Raw genomic sequence first — 25,225 nt, forward strand, 5'->3', positions numbered from 1 at the left:
GGTTTGATGTTTCGTTCCGGGAGCACGCCAGGACTCATCAGTAAGGCTGATGACGTGCTCCCTGCCTTAGAAATAGAAGAAGTGTGGGCTTACACTATCTCGATCGCGCTTATGTAGTAATCGTGAGGGAATTTTGCCGCTTAACGGGAGCGAACTATTAGGGGCTTGGCCACCTGGCGAGTAGAGCCTGAAGCGCGTGAGATGTGAGACGCCACATATACCTATGCTATCCACATTAGATAAGCCCAGACTTTGTACCGTGAGAGCACGATCGCTGAGCTCCAGGGGCTCCCCTCCACAAGCTTCTACAGTTTAATGCTGCGCCGTACTGTGTGCACACAAACTATAGGCAGCGTGGCTCTCATGCTTGTACTTTACGAGTTCAATGCACATTTGAACTAGTGTGACACAATCTTTGATCTTAGGTAGTCTAAATACTTGTGTAGTAGGAATTCAGAATGATTTTAACTCTATAATCACATGTACTTGATCTCCTTATGCTCAAAATTATTTTGTATGCAAGAGAGGGGTATAGAAAAGAGCACTGAGCTGCCCCAGCGGTTACAATAGGACTTTCATGATTTTTTTCAGCTTTTCAAACGTCGGTATTCACAAAAATCAATTTTTTTTTATTTTTTATTATTACTAACAGTAAATACAATGTTTCAATCGAAGCAAAATTTCGATGAACCGATCATGGAGTTTGTTATATAACTTTAAAGTTTCACGATAAAAAATTAAGTAACAAGAAACTAACAACTATTTTAAATATTACCAATAACTATTTGTTAAAAACTGAATATCTATATTTTCTAATGATTATGTTAAAATAAACATGATAGTTTTTTTTCACTCCAATCTAGAGTTTTTTGGTATAAATATTTTTTTTTCCGCTTTCTCTTGTCATTAACATTTTATTAATAATTAATAATGGATTAGCAAAAGTGTCCAATTTCAAGAAAATTTGGTGACAAAAAAATTGGTGGTCACAAAATTTCTCTTCTAGCAATAGAAGCGGAGATACAAGTAAAAAACTAAATGAATTATTGGCATTTTTTCATAAACTGTTGAATATATAAATGAAGCCAACTTTTGATTTGGACAAAACTATTTTTCTGTATTTCTAAAGAATTTCTACAACGCCATGACCAATTTTTTCTGTACTGAAAAACATAAGATTAAATCATACTTTTTTTTTTGTCTCCGGGCAGTGGACTATGTCTCTTCTTTACTCTCAGCACAGAGCAGGGATGACTAGGTAGAAAGACGGTTGTAGAAAAGGTAAGTTTTCTACGCGTAGAAAAAATGTTAAATACTGTAGAGAATTTCAAGGTTTTTCGCTTTGTTGATTAATAAAATAACGCAAGCGCCAATCACCACACAACTCGAGGCGCTTACTGGTCGCTTTGTTAATTAATAAGATAAATAAAATAACGGAAGCGCCAATCACTGCTCAACCCGGGGCGCTTACTGATCATTTTGAAAGTTAATAAAATGTATTAGGTAATAACGCGAGTGTTTATCACCAGACCATCCAGGGCACTCACTGGTTTCTACTGGTTCCGCTTGATTGGCAGTAGGCGCCCCAGGTTGTATCATCATTGGCACTTGCGTTTTTTTATTAATTACTAAAGCAAGCAAAAAGCGCCTAGGGTTGTGTAGTGATTGGCGCTTGCCCTTTTTTCTTAATCAACAAAGCGACCAGTAAGCGCCCCGGGTTTTGTGGTGATTGGTGCTTGCGGTATTTAATGTATTTTATCAATTATTAAAGCTCGTGAGACACCAGATGGGTGGGTTGGGTTATTGGGTTCAATAGCTTGAGATTAATTTATTAAGTTATGGGGTATGAAATTTTGTCGAGTTATCTGGGGTTTGGCGTCTTGCTCCATTCAGCCAGTTTGTGTTTCCCGCAAGTTTGATAGCTGTTGTGTATGTTCGCATATTTATATGTATATCAACATAGCAATATAGCATACACGGCGCGCGTGCGCCGCCGCTGGCCACCAGCGATAGTCCAATACTTATAGTTGTACGGGACAGCGCGGCCTGGCCAGACTAGTGTGAATTGCCGAGCATGTACATCTCGATCTACGGGGGGACGTACCACATAAGTTTTTTTCGCTTCGTGAGCTTATGTTATAACATAGGCGTTCGAAGCGAAAAAAGGTTATATGGTACGGCCCCGGCTATGTATGTATACTCGTATGTATCTATGACTTAATGAATATCTTGTCATATACTTAGTGCCTTCTCTCATTATTGCTGTCAGGCTACATATATTACAATAGCCATTTTTGGGAGCGCTACTGTGTAAGAGACGTATTAAATGTTGAATTAAATCTTGTGAATTAAAAAATGCAGTTCTAATTATAGCAACAACGTTTTTCGGGTTAGCCACCGAGTTTTTCTAACCATTCAGAAGAAGTATACCTATTTCAGTTTTTTCCTTTCCAACAGACTCATGGAATTCACAATAATTTTTATCTAAAATTGACCCAGCTTAAGCTTTCCTGGATGGAGGGTCGTAATTAGGATTAAGACTTTTCACGAAATCTGTAAAATATACTGAATCTTCAGCGATGAAACGTATATTGCAACAGAAAAATGCTACTAGTTTACTAGTTTCAGTTCACTAATCGGTTTCGATTTTCTTAAAAATTAATAAAATCATTTGTGTACAAATTTTTTCTTAGTCATGTCCTTATTATCTGTATTTAGTTTACCTTTCTCGATTTACTTTTCTCTGTATCTTAACAATGCACAGTTGATAAGCTTATAAGTATGGACACGGTTTAAAAGAGAAGCTTTATATTCATTTCTATATCGTTTTGAAGTTTACATAAAGCTCAATTCATGTTTCTACGTTTTCTACTGTCTTCTACAGTTGTAACAGTTTCTTACAAATGCACAGTAGAATACTGAAAATTTTATAGAAAACCCATCGCTGGCACCTGTGGTGGGTATGTATCTTACACCTTCTAATCAATACATTTTTACAGGTAATTAATGTATGTGAAATAATGTGTATTTATGACACGGCGTGTAATTGATGGAATTAATTCTCAGAGCTTTTTTTTTTACAAATTAAAATACATGGCAAATTGGTATGTGGATGTATAAATAAAATATATTGGGTTCCCAAAAAACTTAATTTGATTTTTTTATTTGTCCAAAGTCTGAAGTAAACTTGTGATTAATTTCTTAATAAGTTTAGTATTTTTTTGTGTTATAATATTTGTTTTTAATTATCTTAGAGCATCTACTGCATTTAAGACACCGGCCCTGTGCATTCTTACGTTAATTACATTTAATACTAATGACTACATTAATTACATTTATGACATGTCATAAAAGAAATACACATTTACTGTATTTACCCACCACTGACTGGCACAGTGTTGGACGGCGTGGTCATGGTGTAATAAATACAGAAGGTGGGATCTTTATGAGGCTCTTTTACAGTCAAGCTTGAATCAGATGGCGCCAGGGCACGTCGCGGCTGTCATGGCCGTCGCACTTACACACCGTCAAATTTACAGTTGTGTATTGTGTCCGTGAGCCTATCTGTGTGATGAGCAAAGCAGAAGACATAACCTTTGTAAATGATTGCTGTTGTTTGCAGACAATTTTTGTTTGCATTTACGTTTAAAGATAGTAGGAAAAATGAAGTGCAGTGTAATATCCTACGATAAGAAAGTGGAATTTAAATTTCCTTCTGATAGTGTGATTAAAAAAAAGTGGCTCGAAGCAATTGGGAGACCAACATTTTTGCCGCTCCCAAGTCATGGCTTATGCCTCGACCACTTTGCCTCCACGAGTTCTGGTTTTCTTCCACTGACTCTTGCTCCTTTCCCTTTTAAAAGCTTTTTCAATTCTGAAACTTTTAAGCTCCCATAATATTCTTTCTTGTCTTCCTCATTCATTTCAAAATTTCAAATATTGCGCTTTACCACTACACTTTAATTTCCTATATACATACAATACTGAAAAGTAATGTTGTGTGAGTGAGACGGCCATGACAGCCGCGACGTGCCCTGGTGTCATCTGATTCAAGCTTGACTGTAAAAGAGCCTCATAGTCATCGAACCGATCAACCAATCAGAAGGCTTGGAACAAGCAACCTGCATATTGGATTTTCCATCATGAGCGTAGGTAGCACGTTGTTTAACTACTTAACTACACTTTATTGCTGAAAATAAATACAAGTCACCTCGAAAAGCAGTATTAAATTAAAAGCTTCGTACGGACGATAACGCAAATTAGATTGCCAGAGATAAAAAAAAAACTGACTTCTTATGTTAAAATTCTCGTAATAAGAAAAAAAAATTGTAAAATTTGTTTATTGAAATATTTAATAAACTGTATTCATTGTATATTTTACAAATAATCAAATGATTATACAGAATTATATTTATACATAAAATAGTGCACCTAACAAATTTTAAACATATTATTTATCGAGGAAATTTTTTACCCTGTACTCTTGTTTATGTGTAGCAGTAGTTAAATAACGCGCTCTTGACGCTCATTGGTGGAAAATCCAATATGGAAGGTCGCTTGTTCCAAGCCTCCTGATTGGCTGATCAGTTCGGTGGCTGAAGAGCCCACCTTATGTATTTTTTACATGGGCGTGGTGGGGTCACTGTTTGCTTGATCGTTTTCTCCGTCTCACTCGCTTTCATAGCATACTTAAATGTATTAACTACTTCGATTTCGAAATTATGAGCAGTACTCATAAATCGACACGAAAATATCTTGACGATTAAAATTTTCTACAACAAATACTGGTTACTTCTTTTTTTCAATAATATATAAATAAACATTTAATGTGCATGATAAATGAGAATTAAAGAATGGGCGGCAGTACTATTTTTTTGTCTATATTGACTCCTACGGACTTTATGCTTATATTAGAAAAGCATCCGTGGTTGAAAATTTTTCTGGTGGTAAGTTAAGTAACTGGTCTTTAAAAGGAAAAGCTCAACAATAATGCAGATCTTAGAATAGAGTGCACAAATGACTGACAAAAAATACAAGGTATATATTAGAAAAATTGAGAAAGAGAGAGAGAGATTGAGTTCGAATAAATCGTATTCGCATTCCAATCGTATTCGTATTCTTAACTGCAAATCAGCACAGGATTGGGATGCGAATACCATTTATTCGAACGTTACCAGAGAAGAGAAAATTACTCTTTATCTTTTTCTATAGCCAACCGCTGTGACTGGTTTCCGTTGACGGTGTCTTTTAACCTACGGGGTGCATGAAGAGAGCGAAATATATGATTAATCTTGAATCAATATAATTCATTACTTATTTTAAATAGTAGTCACAAATAAATATAAATTATTACATACGTTACCACTCACTTATTCCATCAAATTTAAGAAATGTATCTTATAGCTGTGTAATCAAGCCCTGACAGATTGGTTTTTTTTTTCTTAAAGCATAATGTATAAGACTTGGTAGTTTAAAAGATGACATTCTCATATTTATTTAACAGACATAAGCAAAAGCAATACGAACAATAAAGTAATTAAAAAATTATCAGTTGATAAAAACAGAGATTTGTAATAACCCTTTGTCTACCAAATGTTTCATTAACACACGTATTGTACGATATTTATGGTTAGAAGACAGGCAACGGGAGCCAATCAAAGCAGTCGGATAGAGAAAGACAAAACTTCAGATGATTCTATCGTGTACAGACAGCAGTATTTCGCAGTGAGGATGAAGATCTGCATCAGTGCTCCAGCGGACATTTTTCAAGACCTGAACGTGTCGTGACTCGTGAACCAACTGTTCATTGACACATATGGACCCAGAGTGATATAAATATTTATTGGAGTCCATGAGAAGTTGTGTGGCACACTATACTTTCAGTGAATATTAAATTGTGGAATTGGTTATCCATAAAAAATTTAAATGTAGGCTGACAGTAACTGTAGTACGACATTACAATCACTTGTTACAAAAAGCAAAATGGACAGCCTGCACATCGACAGCGGTTGACACACATACTATAGTTGCTATCAGCCAATTATTAAATTTTCTATGGAAAACTTATTATTTGCACAAACTTATACCTACTAAAAGTGCAGAGTGCCACAAGCCCATCTTTAATTGCAATAAATATTCATACCACTGAGTATATGATTACAGCATAACATATGGCTCACTACACGTTCACGTCTTGGAAAAAATCCAGAAGGGTTTCAGATCTTCATTTTCTGAAAAGGATATAAACGCTGAAGGCTACAAGCTACAAGTCTAAAGAGTTATAAAGTCACTGATTTGCTCTGCCATTTTCGCGACTATTTGAAAAAATCACAAGCCATCATAATGGACTAAGAGCTATGAGGCGGACGGGTGGTCAACATTTTAACCAGCCGCCACTTTTACCAGTATTGAGGAACCTTATGATTCGTAGAGATCCAAAATGTTTCGGTCCTATTTCATAGCGGTGAAGAGTTATGTGGTAATTATGGTACTGCCACATAGTCTTTTTTATTAACCAGCCGCAACTTACACTAATAGATAGAAAATAAAAAGTGGTTGACTAAAAGTGCCATTTGCGGCAAGATTAAAATGCATCTTGTACTCGAAACTCGACCTCCAAAAATATAGGTATCATATTTTTATCTATTATGTTATCTACAATGTCTCATCTATTATCTTAGATGAGTAATGTAGATACAATCAGATTTTTAAAGCTCGAATTTCAGGTACAAGATGCATTCCTCCAAAAAAATAGGTATTAAATTTTTATCTATAATGTTATCTACAATGTCTCATCTATTATCTTAGATAAGTGATGAAGATACGATCAGATTTTTAAAGCTCGAATTTCAGGTACAAGATGCATTCTAGTCTTGCCGCAAATGGCACTCACAGGTGACATCTTTTAATTGTCTATTTATTGGTGTAAGTTGCGGCTGGTTAATAAAAAAGATCATATGGCACAACTATAATTACCATGTAATTCCTTACCACAATGGAATATGACCGAAATAAGGTAAAGTACCCAGTAGTTGGACACTTTTGACAGTCGAAATTTTTTTTGCTGATTTATAAAAAACTAACAAAAAATGATGTTCAAAAAAACATAGCATTAATTATTTAAAATTTTTTTCTAATTGTTAGAGAAAAAAATATATCAGGTAGACAAACAAAGAAAAAATTAATATCAAAGAAAAATCATCAAGACCCAGTATCTGGACGCCAGTGTCCAGGTACTGGGACCAACATGAGACTTGGGACCAGTAGTTGGATGACCTATATTAATTAAATGGATAGGAGGTTAGGGTGGACATAACTTCAAAATGCTTTCTCACGTATGTCTAAGAGAGATATCTCAGATATCTCTCAACTACTCAATGATTACAAACTTTTTCACTACATGGTATAGTTGCTGGTCATCATTTAACTTTATTTTAGTTATTAACAGTAACATTAACTTATTATATTTAGTAATAATCAATAATTTTAAGTTTTCTTGACTGTCCAAGTACCAGGTATGAGAAAAATCTTATGTTATCGAATGGAAGCTATTCTTGGACAGAGCTATTTATATTTTTCGTAGGTTTAACTCTGATAAACTCAATAAAAATTATAATAATATACATTTTGCAAGGTAACTAGTTAGAAAATAACTGGAACATTCTATGCCCAACTATAAATTCTATAAATTATAGTTTTTAGCGATTTTTTCCGTGTCCAAGTACTTAGTACAGGAACACTCCTACTATGTTGTTAAAGAGATCTATTTTTGGACAGCGAACTTACATGCTTCGCATTTAAAACATATTTTTTTACGGGAAAACGAAAAAGAGTTGTAAAACGAAATTTTTTCATCAGGCATTGTTATGCATTGATGGATTATAAAAAAAATTTTTTTAGAACCAAGTTCTTTATGCGCAGCTAAAAATTTGTCATAAGGTCTTACATAAGTTCTTGCGTAATTTCTTATATAATTTCTTATTTCAGTTCTTATGTTAGTTCTTACGTAAGTTTTCATATAAGTTACTTTATCACAACTCGTGTCAGAACTTACATTTGCTTATCAACCAAGAACTTACTTAAAATCTTATGTAATTTCTTATGTAAGTTCGTATAAGACTTCGGCTATTAGTCGTTTAAACGTATTTATTTACGATCTAGATACATACATGGTGAACTTTAAAATTTTTTCTGCACAAAAGCTATTAGAATAGCTAATATTAATTAGTAAATACTAGTAAATACAAAAAAAGCATCCTAAGGGATTTTCCTCCACTAAGGGGATTTGAACCTGGTCCGAAGAATCTCTAGTCTAGTGTCTTACCCACTTAGCCAACTTGGATTCGATACATAGGAAAGAATTGACGTCCTCATGTGGTACATCTGATACTAACATCGATGTTATTGAGTCCTCAAATTATTGCTTTCTACAATCTCTGATACTAGTTAAGGCACGTGTTTTTCCACTTCTTATTAAAATCAAATACTTTTTTTTTAAACCTTATTTCATGTATAGTAACTTATATTTTAAGAATTTATATAATCTTTTGAGTAATGTTTATATAAGTGAGAAACTATTTTTGCAACTGGTTTTTGATACCGACATTAAAGTATTGAAGAGAAAAAGTTAATCCTCAACTTTGTTGTTGTAACAATTACAATAAATTTATTACACTTAAAAAGATAGATTATTTTTCCCTTAGAATAAAAAGTACAAGTAAAGTTCAAATAAAATCTGTGATCGAAAAGTAGTTGTAAAATCAATTACTAGATTTATTGTCAAAAAACGCATTATCAGACTCAAAACAATGTTATATGTACGTTTATGAAATGTTTAATAACCAATGAGATAACCAAGGTGTTAAATGTTATCCACAAAATAATTCTTTCCCATGTATCAAATTCACTCTGGCTAAATGGGTAATACACTTGACTAGGAATTCTCCAGTTTAGGGTCAAATCCTCTTAGTGGAGGTAAGAGATGCTTTTTTTTGGTATTTACTAATTTATATTAGCTATTCTAGCAGTTTTTATTCAGAAAAAATTCTTAAATTCCCTGTGTATGTATGTAGATAATAATTAAATACATTTAAACGGCTAATACTATAAAAACCTACATAAGAATTTACATAAGATCTTATGTAAGTTCTTGGTTGATGAGCAAATGTAAGATCGTGTACAAGTTCTGACATGAGTTCTATTTAAAGAACTTATATGAGAAGTTACATTCGAACATATGTAAGAAATGACATAAGAAGTTACATAAAAAATTACATAAGAACTTATGTAAGAACTTATGACAAATTTTTAGCTGGGCTAAGGTGGGTGACGGTCGTCTGTCAGCCATCACCGTGCTTCCCAGCGTGAGACGTAGTTGACGACCACGAGTCACAATATGAACTTACCATAACCTCTACCAGAGAATATAGATCGAATATACTCTTCTTGCATAGAAAGCCAGATCGGTCGTTTTTGCGTCCGCAGTATTTTCTCTTTATATTTTAGTTATGCCCCCCATAAGGCAGGCAGTGTTAGTGTCAGGTGGCAACCGGGTAAGGCGGGTAACTTACCCATAGATGTCGATAACTATTACCTTCTGAGCAACACGGCAAAATGCCTGATTATATATATTAGTATCCCAGATAGCATCGTGACGGCACTGTGACCGCAGCGTGGAGCACGACATGGAGCACGTATGAAAGCACCGTGTCATCCAGCTGTCGAAATTTCTGAGCGCACACTGCAAGCATGTCGTGGAAAGTGCACGTTGTGCTGTCAGACTGCTTTCATTGTGCGTACACCAGGGCTGCAGTGTGCGCTCACGCGAGGTGGTATGCATGCCGTGTTTAGCCGACATAACCTCTTTTTATTAGTAAATAATTACATGGGTATTATATTTTTTTAATAAAAAAAAAGTTGTTACATATAAAATAATTTATATTTTCAAGTACAGCAATGTTGCACTGTATTTTACAAGACAATCAAAACCGTATGTCTATGCGATAATTAAAATTATAATATCACAAATTTTTGTTCACAGTATGATACATAAATAAAGTTGAGTAAAAAAACTGAAACTTAAATTAAAGTGCACTGCCACAATGAAGTATAAAGTTAACTCCAATCTCACTTTCAGGATTTATAGAAGTTTGAGCTTACTTAACCCCTGTAATAATTTATTTCATGAGCAAAACCAAGTCACAATCATTAAAAGAAAATTTATTAAAATTGATTTTATTAATTAAACTTACTTTTTTTTTTTCTATGGAGAAGGTTGATCAAAAGCATCAAAAGTATTTGTGTTGTGCAAAAACTGTGGCTCTGCTCTTGTCCCTCCTCGTTTTGTTGAAATTAATCGTGACATCATTTGGTGATTGGCCCTGAAATGTTTAGATGTATTTATATTTTATAAGCTACAATGCTATTATTGTAACTGATTGCTTCTATATGGATACTTACTCAACTTTTAATTCGAGACGTTCTAATCTTTGGCTCATTTCTTCACAAATAAAATTTTTAATGCAGACAAGTCCTGTGGGTGAGGAAGCCGCTCAGAAAAAATCCATGCAGAACGACCCGGTGTATTGTCTGAAGCCTAACAAAGTACATGAAATCTAGGGTTGCCTCCAGCACATCTTCCGGTCATGACGACGAGATAAAAAGAAATACTTATAGCTATCCCATTCACGAAGGTTAACAACGACAAAAAAATGACTCTGCAGCCGTGACACTGTCTCGGTTTGAGTATACATTTATAAACTCTTGTCTGGCATGTTGATTAAAATTCAGCTTTTGCGAGAGAGATCATAACCTCTTCTAGCAAAAAATCCGTGTAAAACTTTCATAAGCCATGTGTTGAGAATAAAAACACTTACTTTTCTTTTGCGTGTGCTTCGTTACTACGTTCCGATGACCTGCAAATGTTTGCCAATAGTCCTGACGATCAATAAATTATAATTTGCGGAAGTTTTTTTGTACTCCTCGATCGTTTCTCCTCTGCTTCTCCGCGCGATGCGATATACGGCTGAAGGGCCTGAAGGTACGATCTGCAACTTATCTGGAGCACGAAATGCTTTGGCGTGCGTGCACAGGCTACTGCACATCGTACGGAGTACCTGCTGCAGATTGACGGCACGGCATGCTTTTAACACACTATGACGGCACCATGACCACAGACTGACAGCACAGCATGCGGTCACACAAGCGCACCCCCTGCTCTCCACGTGATGCTATCTGGGATCCTATACATTACTGATTTTTCATGCAAAACTATTTAAAAACACGTTTCCACTACAATTAATTAAGAAAATATCGGTAACGAAATTATAAAAAAAAGTTTGACATTAATTTTTCTCAACATGCATATCAAAAGCTTATGCAGGGGCACCTCACGAAATTCCACAAAATCCCATAGCAGATCTGTATAGTCGTTAGTTCAGAGGTAGAACTTTTGTTTTTAAGCCCAAAGTTTTGGGTTCAATGCACTTCTTCCAGCTTTTTTTTATTTACTTTTGTATTTTCTTGTGAAGCGTACAAAAACATTTTAAATCATTTTTGTATCTAATACTTCTTAAATAATGCATGTATTAAATGTGTTATTTTTATTTTTTATCGAAAAGAAACGAAACTGTTTATGGCACATTTTAACACAACTTAATGTATATTGCTAAATTTAAGACTCTCAAATGTAGACACGAGCGCGGAAAAAATGATTACATAGTAGAATATCCCTTCGAATTTAATGTATTAAATGATTATTTCTAAATAAGGTTTTCGAGTATTTTAATAATTTATTAATGAATACAATCTTACGAAAAATAATGCAGTCATAATATTAAAGTTAGTACCTATTGAAAACTCTTCTTTGCTCAAATATAGAATTAAACTCTGATTCTCCATACAGATTTGCAACCGTAGAAATCTTTTATACGCTGGAAATGTTTGTAGAAATATTTTTTTCTCATTTATCATCTTATTGCGTTATCCATTAATCATAAAATTCGATCTCATACAGACCTGTATCAGATTAGTTTTTAAAGTACATTTAGTAAACTTATGTAAAAACTTACAATACATGAATTGCTTAACTTTCTTTGATTGTACTATACAAATTCTGTTACGTTTAAGTTGCTTATAATTAGAATTTTTTTAATAAATGCATAAGCTTTCTTGTATTTTTCTGTGTATATAGTGTCTCGAATCATTTGTTTGAATTGTAACCCTTAAATATCGTTTCTTGATTATGTAATACACGAGTTATTTTGCTTTCATTAGTTAAGTGAGTTGCATTTTGTATGGGATTTATTTAAATTATAATAAATATACAACTGTCTTTCCGTTACACTGCATATCGTACGTAACAATCCTATCCCGATGGAAGAAACTGCCATCTTCTCGTTGGTTTCCGTCGAATGATCTGGATATGAGGGAAAAATAATTTATTGAACAGTTTTGTCTTATATTTTTAATGGTTGTACTGATGTATCACCTTTAAACTTATATTGACATTAACGCAGAGCAGAAAATTTTTTTACACTTTATTGAAAATTAAAGTAGTAAATAAAAAAAAAAAAAAAAAAAGTTAAGTTCTACCTCTGAACCAGCGGCTAAGTTCGACTTATACAGATCTGCTATAAGATTTTGTAAAATTAGGTGAGGTGAGGTTGATTTGAATGTTGAGAAAAATTAATGTAAAACTTTTTTTCTTCATTTCATTACCGATATTTTCTTAATTAATTGTAGTTAAGACGTGTTTTTGAATTGTTTCGCATCAAAAATCAGTAGTATATAGGATACTGATTATCAGATATTTTGCCGTGCTGCTCCGAAGATAAAAGTTATTGGCTGAGTTACCCGCCTTACCCGGCAGCGTTGGGTTAACAGGATTCCCGCAGCGAAAATTACGGTCAGTAACATAAAAGTTACTGTCACTAACATACCGATCTATAGAGTGTTGGAGAAGCGAATACGCAGAGAAGAAGGGGGCATTCCAGAGGTTCTCAACAGTGCTCCCAAATGCGACTGGCAATCGTGTAAGAAATAACACAAGCACCAATCCCCACAAAACATGAAGCGCTTACTAGTCCCGTGACTTATTTAAAATAAAAATAATGACAGCACAAACGCCAACCCCCACACAACCCAGTGCGCTTACTGGTCCCTTTATTTAAAATAAATTAAATAACACAAGTGCCAATCCCCACAAAACCCAGTGCGCTTACTGGTCCCTTTATTTATTTATAGTAAATTAAATAACACTAGCGCTAATTCCCACACAACATGGAGCGCTTACTAGTCCCGTTATTTATTTAAAATAAATATAATGACAACACAAACGCCAATCCCCACACAACCCAGTGCGCTTACTGGTCCCATTATTTAAAGTAAATTAAATAACACAAGTGCCAATCCCCACACAACCTGGTGCGCTTACTGGTCCCTTAATTTATTTATGATAAATTAAATAACACTAGCGCCAATCCCCACACAACCCAGTGTGCTTACTGGTCCCTTTATTTAAAATATATTAAATAACACTATAGCGCCAATCTCCACACAACGCGGTGCGCTTACTGGTCCCTTTTAGTAGTTCTACTGGTAGTTCTCTTATCACTCCTTGTGTCAGAACTTACATTTGCTTATCAACCAAGAACTTACTTAAGATCTTATGTAATTTCTTATGTCAGTTCTTATGTAAGTTCTTATAAGACTTCGGGTGTCAGTCGTTTAAACGTATTCATTTACTATCTATGGGATACATACATGGTGAACTTTAAAATTTTTTCTGCATAAAAGCTGTTAGAATAGCTAATATAAATTAGTAAAAAACAAAAAAAGCATCTCTTACCTCTACTAAGGGGATTTGAACCTGGTCCGGAGAATCCCTAGTCAAGTGTCTTACCCACTTAGCTAGAGTGGATTCGATACATGGGAAAGAATTGACGTCCTCATATGGTACATCTGATACTAATATCGATGTTATTGTGTCTTTAAATTATTGCTTTGTTTTTCCACTTCTTATTTAAATCAAATACTTTTTTTTTAAACCTTATTTCATGTATAGTAACTTATATTTTAAGAATTTATATAATCTTTTGAGTAATGTTTATATAAGTAAGAAACTATTTTTGCTGCTGGTTTTTGATACCGGCATTAAAGTATTAAAGAGAAGAAGTTAATCCTCAACTTTGTTGTAGTAACAATTACAATAAATTTATTACACTTTTAAAAATAGATTAGTTTTCGCTTAGAACAAAAAGTACAAGTAAAGTTCAAATAAAATCTGTGATCAAAAAGTAGTTGTAAAATCAATTACAAGATTTATTGTCAAGAAACGCATTATCAGACTCAAAACAATGTTATACATACGTTTATAAAATGTTCATTAACCAATGAGATAACCAAGGTGTTAAATGTTATCCACGAAATAATTCTTTCCCATGTATCGAATCCACTCTGGCTAAATGGGTAAGACACTTGACTAGGGATTTTCCGGACCAGGTTTAAATCCCCTTAGTGAAGGTAAGAAATGCTTTTTTTTATATTTACTAATTTGTATTAGCTATTTTAACATCTTTTGTGCAGAAAAAATTTTAAAATTCACCGTGTATGTATGTAGATAGTAATTAAATACGTTTAAACGACTGATTCACGAACTCTTATGAGAACTTAAATAACAACTTACATAAGAAATTACATAAGATCTTATGTAAGTTCTCGGTTGATAAGCAAATGTAAGATCGTGTACAAGTTCTGACATAAGTTCTATTTAAAGAACTTATATGGGAAGTTACATTCGAACATATGTAAGAAATTACATAAGAAGTTACATAAGAAATTACATAAGAACTTATGTAAGAACTTATGACAAATTTTTAGCTGGGTGTCGCGTACTCGGGGGGCTGGAATTTTAAAACCGACAGATTTGATGAAACGGAAGCGGCTTACCGGAAGTCTCTTCCTCTCAAGTTTCCCCTCTTAGCCCGTCCCTCTCACCAACAGTTCCCTGCACACGTCCCCTCACCCTACCATATATTATCTGCCAACCATGCCGCGATACTCTTCTGCACACCTTTGCCCACCATTCCCCTTTACACTTCCAAGCAATTAATTTTTAAACGAATTTTAATTGTCTTTTCCCTCAGTAATTTTTAACTTTGAATTTTTTTTTCTTCTACAATTCTTAAAAAAAAACAAAAATAAATAAAAAAAAACACTTTCCAATTAAGAGATTTGAACCCTCAACCTCCTGCATATGAGTCGGGTTCCTTACCCACTCTGCTACGAGCGCTGCCGACTATGGGAACTCGGTTTCTTGTACTTATCATGTGGTTCGTAACTATAATATTCAATTTTTATATGCATTTACTGATAACACATTCAATTAATAATAAATTATGTATTTGTTTTCTAAATAATACATCTTAAAAAACAAAAATTTAATTAGCATCAATATGGTTATGTAGATTAAATCGAATAAGGCGCGTTATTACGCATTGAATATTTGTATTTTATGCATCTGATGCATAAAATGCCGACCGATTTTTTTCAAACCTGATGTTTTTTTGGCACTAGAGTAGTGCTAATAATTACTGCTATAAATAAATTATTTTATAAATAAATAAATTATTAAAATAAACATATACAATAGAGTTGCAGAACGTATCAATGGTTTTTAAGGGCGTTTATTTTGAATTCGAAAAAACTAATGTGGTTACAATGTCACATAATTATATAAATTAAATTTATTACATCAATAATGAATAAATTATGTAAGATCATTACATATATATATTTCGCGTTATATATCATTTTAATGGTATTTGAAAGTGCCTATTTTGCATTTGATAAACAAATAATGGCAAAATGTCATTAAATAATTATATGAATAATTTATATATATATCTATAGATATAAATAAATACAATGGAATGAAAAAAAATGAAATAAAAAAGGAAATGAAAAAAAAAGATAAAATAGAATAATAAAAAAAGAAATTAAATAAAGGACATACAAAAAAAAAAGAAAAAAAAATAGGAATGAAATGAAATATAAAAAAAAATAAAATGAAATATGAAAAAAAAATTAAACAAGAAATTAAAAAAAATAAAACAAGAAATGCAAAAAAATACAAAAAAAATAATGAAATGAAATGTAAAAAAAATAAAACAAGAAATGAAAAAAAATTTTAAAAAAAGTAATGAAATGTAATATAAAAAAATAATAATATGAAATATGAAATTAAATAAAACAAGAAATGAAAAAAAAAAAAAAAAAAAAAGAAAAAAATAAAATAAACAAATTAAAAGAAGCAAACCAGGGGGTATAAATGGGTCATGGGACTCACGGTAAAAACGAAGTTCTTTAAATATGACATTAGTACAAAGACACACAATTTCTCAGGTAACAAGGGGGTCACCAGACCCATAGGAAGAACGAAGCTCTATAAAAATAAGTACTGCATTCATGTAGTTCACTGAAACAAAAACTTGAAAAACGAATAAAAAAAAATAAGAAAATTTAGTTCAGTCACGATAGTTGAACTTTGTGAGTACTGTATTTATGCATGACGTACGCACAAAGTTCAACTATCGTGACTGAACTAAATTTTCTTATTTTTTTTTATTCGTTTTTCAAGTTTTTGTTTCAGTGAACTACATGAATGCAGTACTTATTTTTATAGAGCTTCGTTCTTCCTATGGGTCTGGTGACACCCTTGTTACCTGAGAAATTGTGTGTCTTTGTACTCATGTCATGTTTAAAGAACTTCGTTCTTACCATGGGTCCAATGACCCATGTGTACCGTTTGTTTCTTTTAATTTGTTTATTTTTTTTTTTTTCTTATTTCTTGTTTTATTTTATTTCATATAACATTTCATTTCTTTTTAAAAATTATTTTTTATTTCTTGTTTTATTTTTTTTTTTCATTTCTTGTTTTATATTTTTTCATATTTCATTTCTTTCTGTACTTTCTGTGTAATTTCTAGAGGGATTACGCAATACCAGGTAGTAGGAAAGTCACCAAAACTTCTTCCTATGTCCTGGAAATATTTACCTTTGACAGCAAAGGGATGCTTATTTAATGAAAATATAGTGCGCAAGTTATTTTCTGTAAGAATGGTGGAGAGGGTACAAAGAGAAATGTGATTAAAGACACCATTTCGGGACCACACGGTAGAGAGGGAAAACACAGATTCACTAGGATACCTCTCTTAAAAAAAACTATAATGGTAAACCACATAAGGAAACCATATATAAAAACCAGAAAGAATCATTTGGGTTTTCTACTCCGTTTTTATGTGGTTTTTTGTTTTAAATCACCATGTGATTTAACAATGAAAATCATGTGGTTTTCACATGCTTTTCTTTTAATAAAAAAATTTTTCTACTTAAGTTTAAGTATTTTGGAATCTTAAAACAAAAAAAAATTCCTTAAAGGTGCCTTGAACCTTGACTAACAAATTCTTAGCCAAGTATCTTATCTAATGGCCCAGAATAGACTTAAGGTAAAAGCACCAGTACGTAAACACTTTTTCCATAAAGTCTTTGTTTTCTCATTTTTATTGAATTTCTGATTTGCATAACAACAAAACAGTTATTGCGCCAGTAAGTTTATATTTTTTCCTTTAAAACAAAAACAAAAAAGTTTTTCTAGATCATGTGTACGATTAATAAATTAATTTTAAAGTTTTTTCACCAACGACCCAGTAGATGAACAGCGTTTTCAGGTATTGGTACCGATACGTATTTTTGACCGAGTACTTGAACATCCCATGTTAATTAAATGGGAGAGAGGTTATGTTAGCTGCCTTCTACTGATTTCTGTTTTTATTATGTAATGCAAATAACCAAATCAAAAAATTCCATTCTAATTTCATTGGTAACATATTATGAAAACTATAACGACTGGCTTGACATATTATTATTATTGATTAACAGTGATTTCAATCATTTTTATGTGTTCGAGTACTGGGTATAGATAAAACCTAATGGTACCAGTACCTGAACAGTCTCACAAGCCACCTCATACAAGTTGCACGAATAAATAATTTTTTTCTCGTTGAGTATAAAGAGTTACTGAAATATAAATTTTGTTTTATATACGAAACGATCAAAGGATATCAAAAACATTTTTTTTTTATCCACTTAAATTAAAAATAGTTTATTCAAGCTGTTTAATCTACTGGTGCAATTTTAGTAAGTGTTCACGTACTGGTGCTTGTACCTTAATCCTAGTTATCAAATTTTAATCCTTATAAGGTAAAGTACCCAGTAGTTGGACACTTTTGACAGTCGAAATTTTTTTTGCTGATTTATAAAAAACTAACAAAAAATAATGTTAAAAAAAACATAGCATTAATTATTTAAAATTTTTTTCTAATTGTTAGAGAAAAAAATATATCAGGTAGACAAACAAAGAAAAAATTAATATCAAAGAAAAATCATCAAGACCCAGTATCTGGACACCAGTGTCCAGGTACTGGGACCAACATAAGACTTGGGACCAGTAGTTAGATACCCCATATTAATTGAATGGATAAGAGATAAGGGTGGACCTAACTTCAAAATGCTTTCTCACATCTCTCAACTACTCAATGATTATAATCTTTTTCACTACATGGTAAGGTTTCTGGTCATCATTCAACTTTATTTAAGTTTTCAAAAGTAACATTAACATATTATATTCAGTAATAATCAATAAGTTTAAGTATTTTTCACTGTCCAAGTACCAGGTATGAGAAAAATCTTATGTTATCAAATGGAAGCTTTTCTTGGACGGAGTTGTTTATATTTTTCGTAGGTTTAACTCTGATAATCTCAATAAAAATTTATAATAATATACGTTTTGCAACGTAACTTTAGTTAGAAAATAATTTGAACGTTCTATGCCCAACTATAAATTAAAATTTTTAGCAATTTTTTCCGTGTCCAAGTAGTAAGCATAGAAACACTCGTATGTTATTAAAGAGATCTTTTTTTAGACAGCAATTTTACATGCTTTGCATTTAAAACATTTTTTGTTATGTAAAAACGAAAAATAATTTTAAAAATTGATTTTTCATCAGGCATTATTATGCATTGATGGATTATAAAAAAATTATTTTTCCTACATAAAAACGTCATCTTTTCGAAAATGTTAATTATATTATAACAACAATATTAAAAGCGCCTTTCATCCAATGACCCAGGACGCTTACAAGCAAATGTATTAAACAATTAATTGCTAAATTTAATAAAAAAAGCGCCTTTCACCCAATGACCCAGGGCGCTTACAAGCAAATGTAATAAACAATTAATTGCTAAATTTAATAACAAAAGTGCCATTCACCCAATGACCCGGGGCACTTACAAGCAAATGTTTTAAATAATTAATTGCTAAATTTAATAACAAAAGCACCTTTCACCCAATGACCCAGGGCGCCTACTGGCAAATGTATTAAATAATTATTTGCTAAATTTAATAACCAAAGCGCATTTCACCCAATGACCCGGGACGCTTACTGGTAAATGTATTAAATGATAAATTTTAAAACACATGTGCTTATTACCCGATGACCATAGGCACTTACTAGTCACTTTGTTGATTAATAAATTGTGAAATTTAAAATTTTGTATTATTAATTAATAATTTATTATTTAATAGATTTTTCAGTAAGCACCCCGGGTCATCGGGTGATAAAAGCATGTGTTATTAAATTTCACGAATTATTATTTAATACATTTGCCAGTAAGTGCCCCAGGTCATTCGGTGAAAGGCGCTTTTGTTATTAAATTTAGCAATTAACTATTTAATTCATTTTCCAGTAAGCGCCCTGGAACATTGGGTGAAAGGCGCTTTTATTAATAAAATTAGCAATTAACTATTTAATATGTTTGCCAGTAAGTGCCCTGGGTCATTGGGTAAAAAGCGCTTTTGTTATTAAATTTAGCAATTTATTATTTAATACATTTGCTTGTAAGCGCTCTGGGTCATTGGGTGAAAGGTGCTTTTGTTATTAAATTTAGCAATTAATTATTTAAAACATTTGCCAGTAAGCACCCTGGGTCATTGGGTAAAAGGCGCTGTTCTTATTAAATTTAGCAATTAACTATTTATTACGTTTGCCAGTAAGTGCCCTAGGTCATTGGGTAAAAGGCGCTTTTGTTATTAAATTTAGCAATTAATTATTTAATACATTTGCTTGTAACCGCTCTGGGTCATTGGGTGAAAGGTGCTTTTGTTATTAAATTTAGCAATTAATTATTTAATACATTTGCTTGTAAGCGCCCCAGGACATTGGGTGAAAGGCGCTTTTATTAATAAATTTAGCAATTAATTATTTAAAACATTTGCCAGTAAGCACCCTGGGTTTTTGGGTAAAAGGCGCTTTTGTTATTAAATTTAGCAATTAACTATATAATACGTTTGCCGGTAAGTGCCCTGGGTCATTGGGTAAAAGGCGCTTTTGTTATTAAATTTAGCAATTAATTATTTAATACATTTGCTTGTAAGTGCTCTGGGTCATTGGGTGAAAGGTGCTTTTGTTATTAAATTTAGCAATTAATTATTTAATACATTTGCCAGTAAGCACCCTGGGTCATTGGGTGAAAGGCGCTTTTGTTAATACATTTAACAATTAATTATTTAATACGTTTGATAGTAAGCACCACAGGTCATTGGGTGAAAGGCGATTTTGTTATTAAATTAAACAATTCATTATTTGATATATTTCCTAGTAGTCGCCCCGGGTCATTGGATTGAATAGCTTGGGTTCATTTTATTAATTTATTATGCATAAAAGTGTTATCTGGGTTTTTGCGTCATGCCCCATAGAGCTCATTTGAATTTTCCGCCGAGTTATTCTATCACTTCTGAGATCGCTGGAGTTGATTGACACTGTTGCTATTTTTTAGCAGAACGTAATTATAAGCCATTTCTACATTGAAGCGTTATGCGTATTTTTAATGCACTAACAGGTAATGCATTATAGATAGAGCTGTGGACTACCTTTAATCCATACCCACAAATTTGTTTAAGCTTTGATGGAAAGGGTGGGTGATCAATAAATCAATTACATTTTTTTTGCTAAGCAAATAAAACTGTGGTTGACAAAAAGATTATTACAAAAGTTTATGATCTCTACTTTGTCAGCTAAACCGTAAGAAGGGATTTTGAGTGACGAATGACTTAAACAATAGTTCACTTCAGTTTACCTCTTGAAAATTTAAACAATTGGTCATTACCACCCTCTATTACCCAAATTTATTGCTATGTTTTTTACTAGGAGGATGTTGCAAAGTTAACTATTAAAGACCGTTAATAGTCATGGTTGTTAACAAATATAAGAAACAAAAAAAGAAAAATATTGGTTAAATTTGGATGGAAACGGAAATCTGGGTTCGGAAGGGCTTAAAAAATAACGTTTCAATACCATTCGTTTTCAGTAAAATTTATAAAATAAAATGACTCGCAGGAGGCTGGGGAATAGATCTGGAAGCTTTCAAAATTTTGACGAATGTGTTTTTGTATTATTCCAAATAAATTTTTTGTATTTCCTACGCATCTTCTTCAAAACAGTAGGCATTGAAACAAAACTATTTACGTAAGTAAAATTCCATTATAAACAATATAGACCTTCTTTTACGTATTTGATTAAAACCATGACTTTTCGTGGACTTTAAAAATTAGTTTTGCAAGATTCTCGCAGTGAAAATGGATACAAATTTTGTGAAGTAATGAGAGAATGATAATTAACAATTCTTTCAATTTGGAAATGGTCAAATAGGAAACAAATTTTCTAGTAAAACTATTTATCAGCGAATCAAGGTTTATCTGTGGTTTTTTTGTAGGTGACCGCAATTTTTAACTAGCTATTACACTGCACATGCGGATGCAGACGATTTTAGCAGTTTATTTAAAATCATACATACGTGGCGATTGCAACCACACGCCCAATATTGACATGTATGTGTGTAGTATACAATATACGTTACTCAATACAAATAGATTTTAATTTTTCTAATTTGCACTGTCACCGCTATATCTGCGGTATTTCGGCTAGCACATGCGCAGTTAAAAAACGTCCACCACATTGCCACATACGGTTTCTACAGTGTTGATGGGGTCAGCCGGGTCTATGATGTAAAAATTCAAGGAGTGGCGTTGCGCATCCATTTTGATTGGCCAATCAGGAATGCTTCCATCTTGCCACCATGTCTGTCTACGAATTTCAAAAGTTTTCAAAATATAAAGCATACTAACATCAGGAAACTTGTAAAACAATACGTATTTTTTATTTTAATATTTTCATTCCAGTTGTTTCAGTAATCAAACTTATCATATTCACACAGAAATCGATAATATTTACACAGTAAAAACTGACTAAATAGGTTAACATTGATCAATTGACGTATATGTCTATTTACACGCATATATATATCCCTACATTATATAGTTGTATTGACGAAAGTGAGTCTCAGCCCCCCCGCCTCTCGCTCCTCCCCGTTCCTCGCCACTCCCTCTCGATTCATATAGTTATTTGCTTGTTTTACGTCATTTTTGATCAAATTGTATTTGAGTAACCTCCCTCCCTCTCCCCCAGCTCCTCCTCAGCTCCCACTCCACCTCCCCCCCCAAATACTTAGTTATAGGATATTTTACTATCTGAAATATTAAAAAATATATGTAATTAAGTACCCAAGTCATACCTCGTTTTTAGGGTTTTGTCACTGATCATAGGTCCCCTTCTGTCTATTATTTTTCCCTTACTCACTATTTGTCTCTGAAGTACCATTCTTTGTTTAACTTGATTGAACTTTTACATTTGGAATCTCTTTCTGGTCCATGTGTACTTTACATAAGTATAAAATTCTTGATTAACTGAGGACTTTATTTACAAAAATAGAAAATTTAGGAGCAGGTATTATTAAATAGACAAACACAATCAAGCTTTTGAAATTATAGGAAGCAAAGTCTATATTACTAGAATAACATTGAATACTGTCACCTCATCATCATTACCTTTTGTCTCATATAGTAAACTTAACAGTTTCCCTTTGTATTAGCATTTTCTATGCTTATCAACAAATCACAAGGATAGAGTTGTGATTCCTGAGGGTTGTATATTAAAAAACCTTTATTCTCTCACGGACAATTGAACGTTGCTTTATTAAGATGTGAGAATCAAAAAAGAATTTTTATTCAAATTGAATCCGAGAATAAATCAGAAATTGAAAATATTGTTTAGCAAGAAATTTTTCAGTAATTCAAAAATATGTAACTTCAAAGATCGTCACATTTAAACAGACATATGTTAATTCATATAAACCATGAAAAAAAATATGTGAAAAATGTGGAAAGGATTTTAAAAGAGCAGATGGGTTAAAACGACACATAGAATGTCACAACAGTAAATTAACCAAATGAATTATTTATTGTTTCAAAAGCCTAATTGTGTTTGTCTATTTAATTATACCTGCTCCTGAATTTTGTATTTTTGTAAATAAAGTCCTCAGTTAATCAAGAATTTTATACTTATGTAAAGTACACATGGACCAGAAAGAGATTCCAAATGTAAAAGTTCAATCAAGTTAAACAAAGAATGGTACTTCAGAGACAAATAGTGAGTAAGGGGAAAATAATAGACAGAAGGGGACCTATGATCAGTGACAAAACCCTAAAAACGAGGAATGACTTGGGTACTTAATTACATATATTTTTTAATATTTCAGATAGTAAAATATCCTATAACTAAGTATTTGGGGGGGGGAGGTGAAGGGGGAGCTAAAGAGGAGCTGGGGGAGAGGGAGGGAGGTTACTCAAATACAATTTGATCAAAAATGACGTAAAACAAGCAAATAACTATATGAATCGAGAGGGAGCGGCGAGGAACGGGGAGGAGCGAGAGGCGGGGGGGCTGAGACTCACTTTCGTCAATACAACTATATAATGTAGGGATATATATATGCGTGTAAATAGACATATACGTCAATTGATCAATGTTAACCTATTTAGTCAGTTTTTACTGTGTAAATATTATCGATTTCTGTGTGAATATGATAAGTTTGATTACTGAAACAACTGGAATGAAAATATTAAAATAAAAAATACGTATTGTTTTACAAGTTTCCTGATGTTAGTATGCTTTATATTTTGAAAACTTTTGAAATTCGTAGACAGACATGGTGGCGAGATAGAAGCATTCCTGATTGGCCAATCAAAATGGATGCACAACGCCACTCCTTTAATTTTTACATCATGGACCCAGCTGACCCCATTAACACTGTAGAAACTGTATGTGGCAATGAAGCGGACGTTTTTTAACTGCGCATGTGCTAGCCAAAAAGTGCAAATTAAAAAAATTAAAATCTATTTGTATTGAGTAACGTATATTGTATACTATACACATACATGTAGATATTGGGCATGTGATTGCAATCGCCACGTATGTATGATTTCAAATAAACTGCTAAAAACATCTGCATCCGCATGTGCAGTAAAATAGCTAATTAAAAATTGCGGCCACCTCCAAAAAAACCACAGATAAACCTTAATTCGCTGATAAATAGTTTTACTGGAAAATTTCTTCTCTATTTAACCATTTCCAAATTAAAAAAATTGTTAACTGTCATTCTCTCATTACTTCAAAAAATTTGTATCCATTTTCACTGCGACAATCTTGCAAAACTAATTTTTAAAGACCAAGAAAAGTCATGGTTTTAATTAAATACGTAAAAAAAGGTCAATATTGTTTATAATGGAATTTTACTTACGTAAATAGTTTTGTTTCAATGCCTACTGTTTTGAAGAAGATGCGTAGGAAATACAAAAAATTTATTTGGAATAATACAAAAACACATTCGTCAAAATTTTGAAAGCTTCCAGATCTATTCCCCAGCCTCCTGCGAGTCATTTTATTTTATAAATTTTACTAAAAACGAATGGTATTAAAACGTTATTTTTTAAGCCCTTCCAAAGCCAGATTTTCGTTTCCATCTAATTTTAACCAATATTTTTCTTTTTTTGTTTCTTATATTTGTTAACAACCATGACTGGTAACGGTCTTTCATAGTTAACTTTGCAACATCCTCCCAGTTAAAAAACATAGCAATCAATTTGGGTAATGGAGGGTGGTAATGACCAATTGTTTAAATTTTCAAGTGGTAAACTGGAGTAAACTATTGTTTAAGTCATTCGTCACTCAAAATCCATTCTTACGGTTTAGCTGGCAAAGTAGAGGTCATAAAC

This window comes from Copidosoma floridanum, unplaced genomic scaffold (assembly GCF_036245765.1).
Source record: "Copidosoma floridanum isolate Cflo_tuat_1 unplaced genomic scaffold, Cflo_Japanese_pri ptg000034l, whole genome shotgun sequence".
In the NCBI taxonomy this organism is placed as follows: domain Eukaryota; kingdom Metazoa; phylum Arthropoda; class Insecta; order Hymenoptera; family Encyrtidae; genus Copidosoma; species Copidosoma floridanum.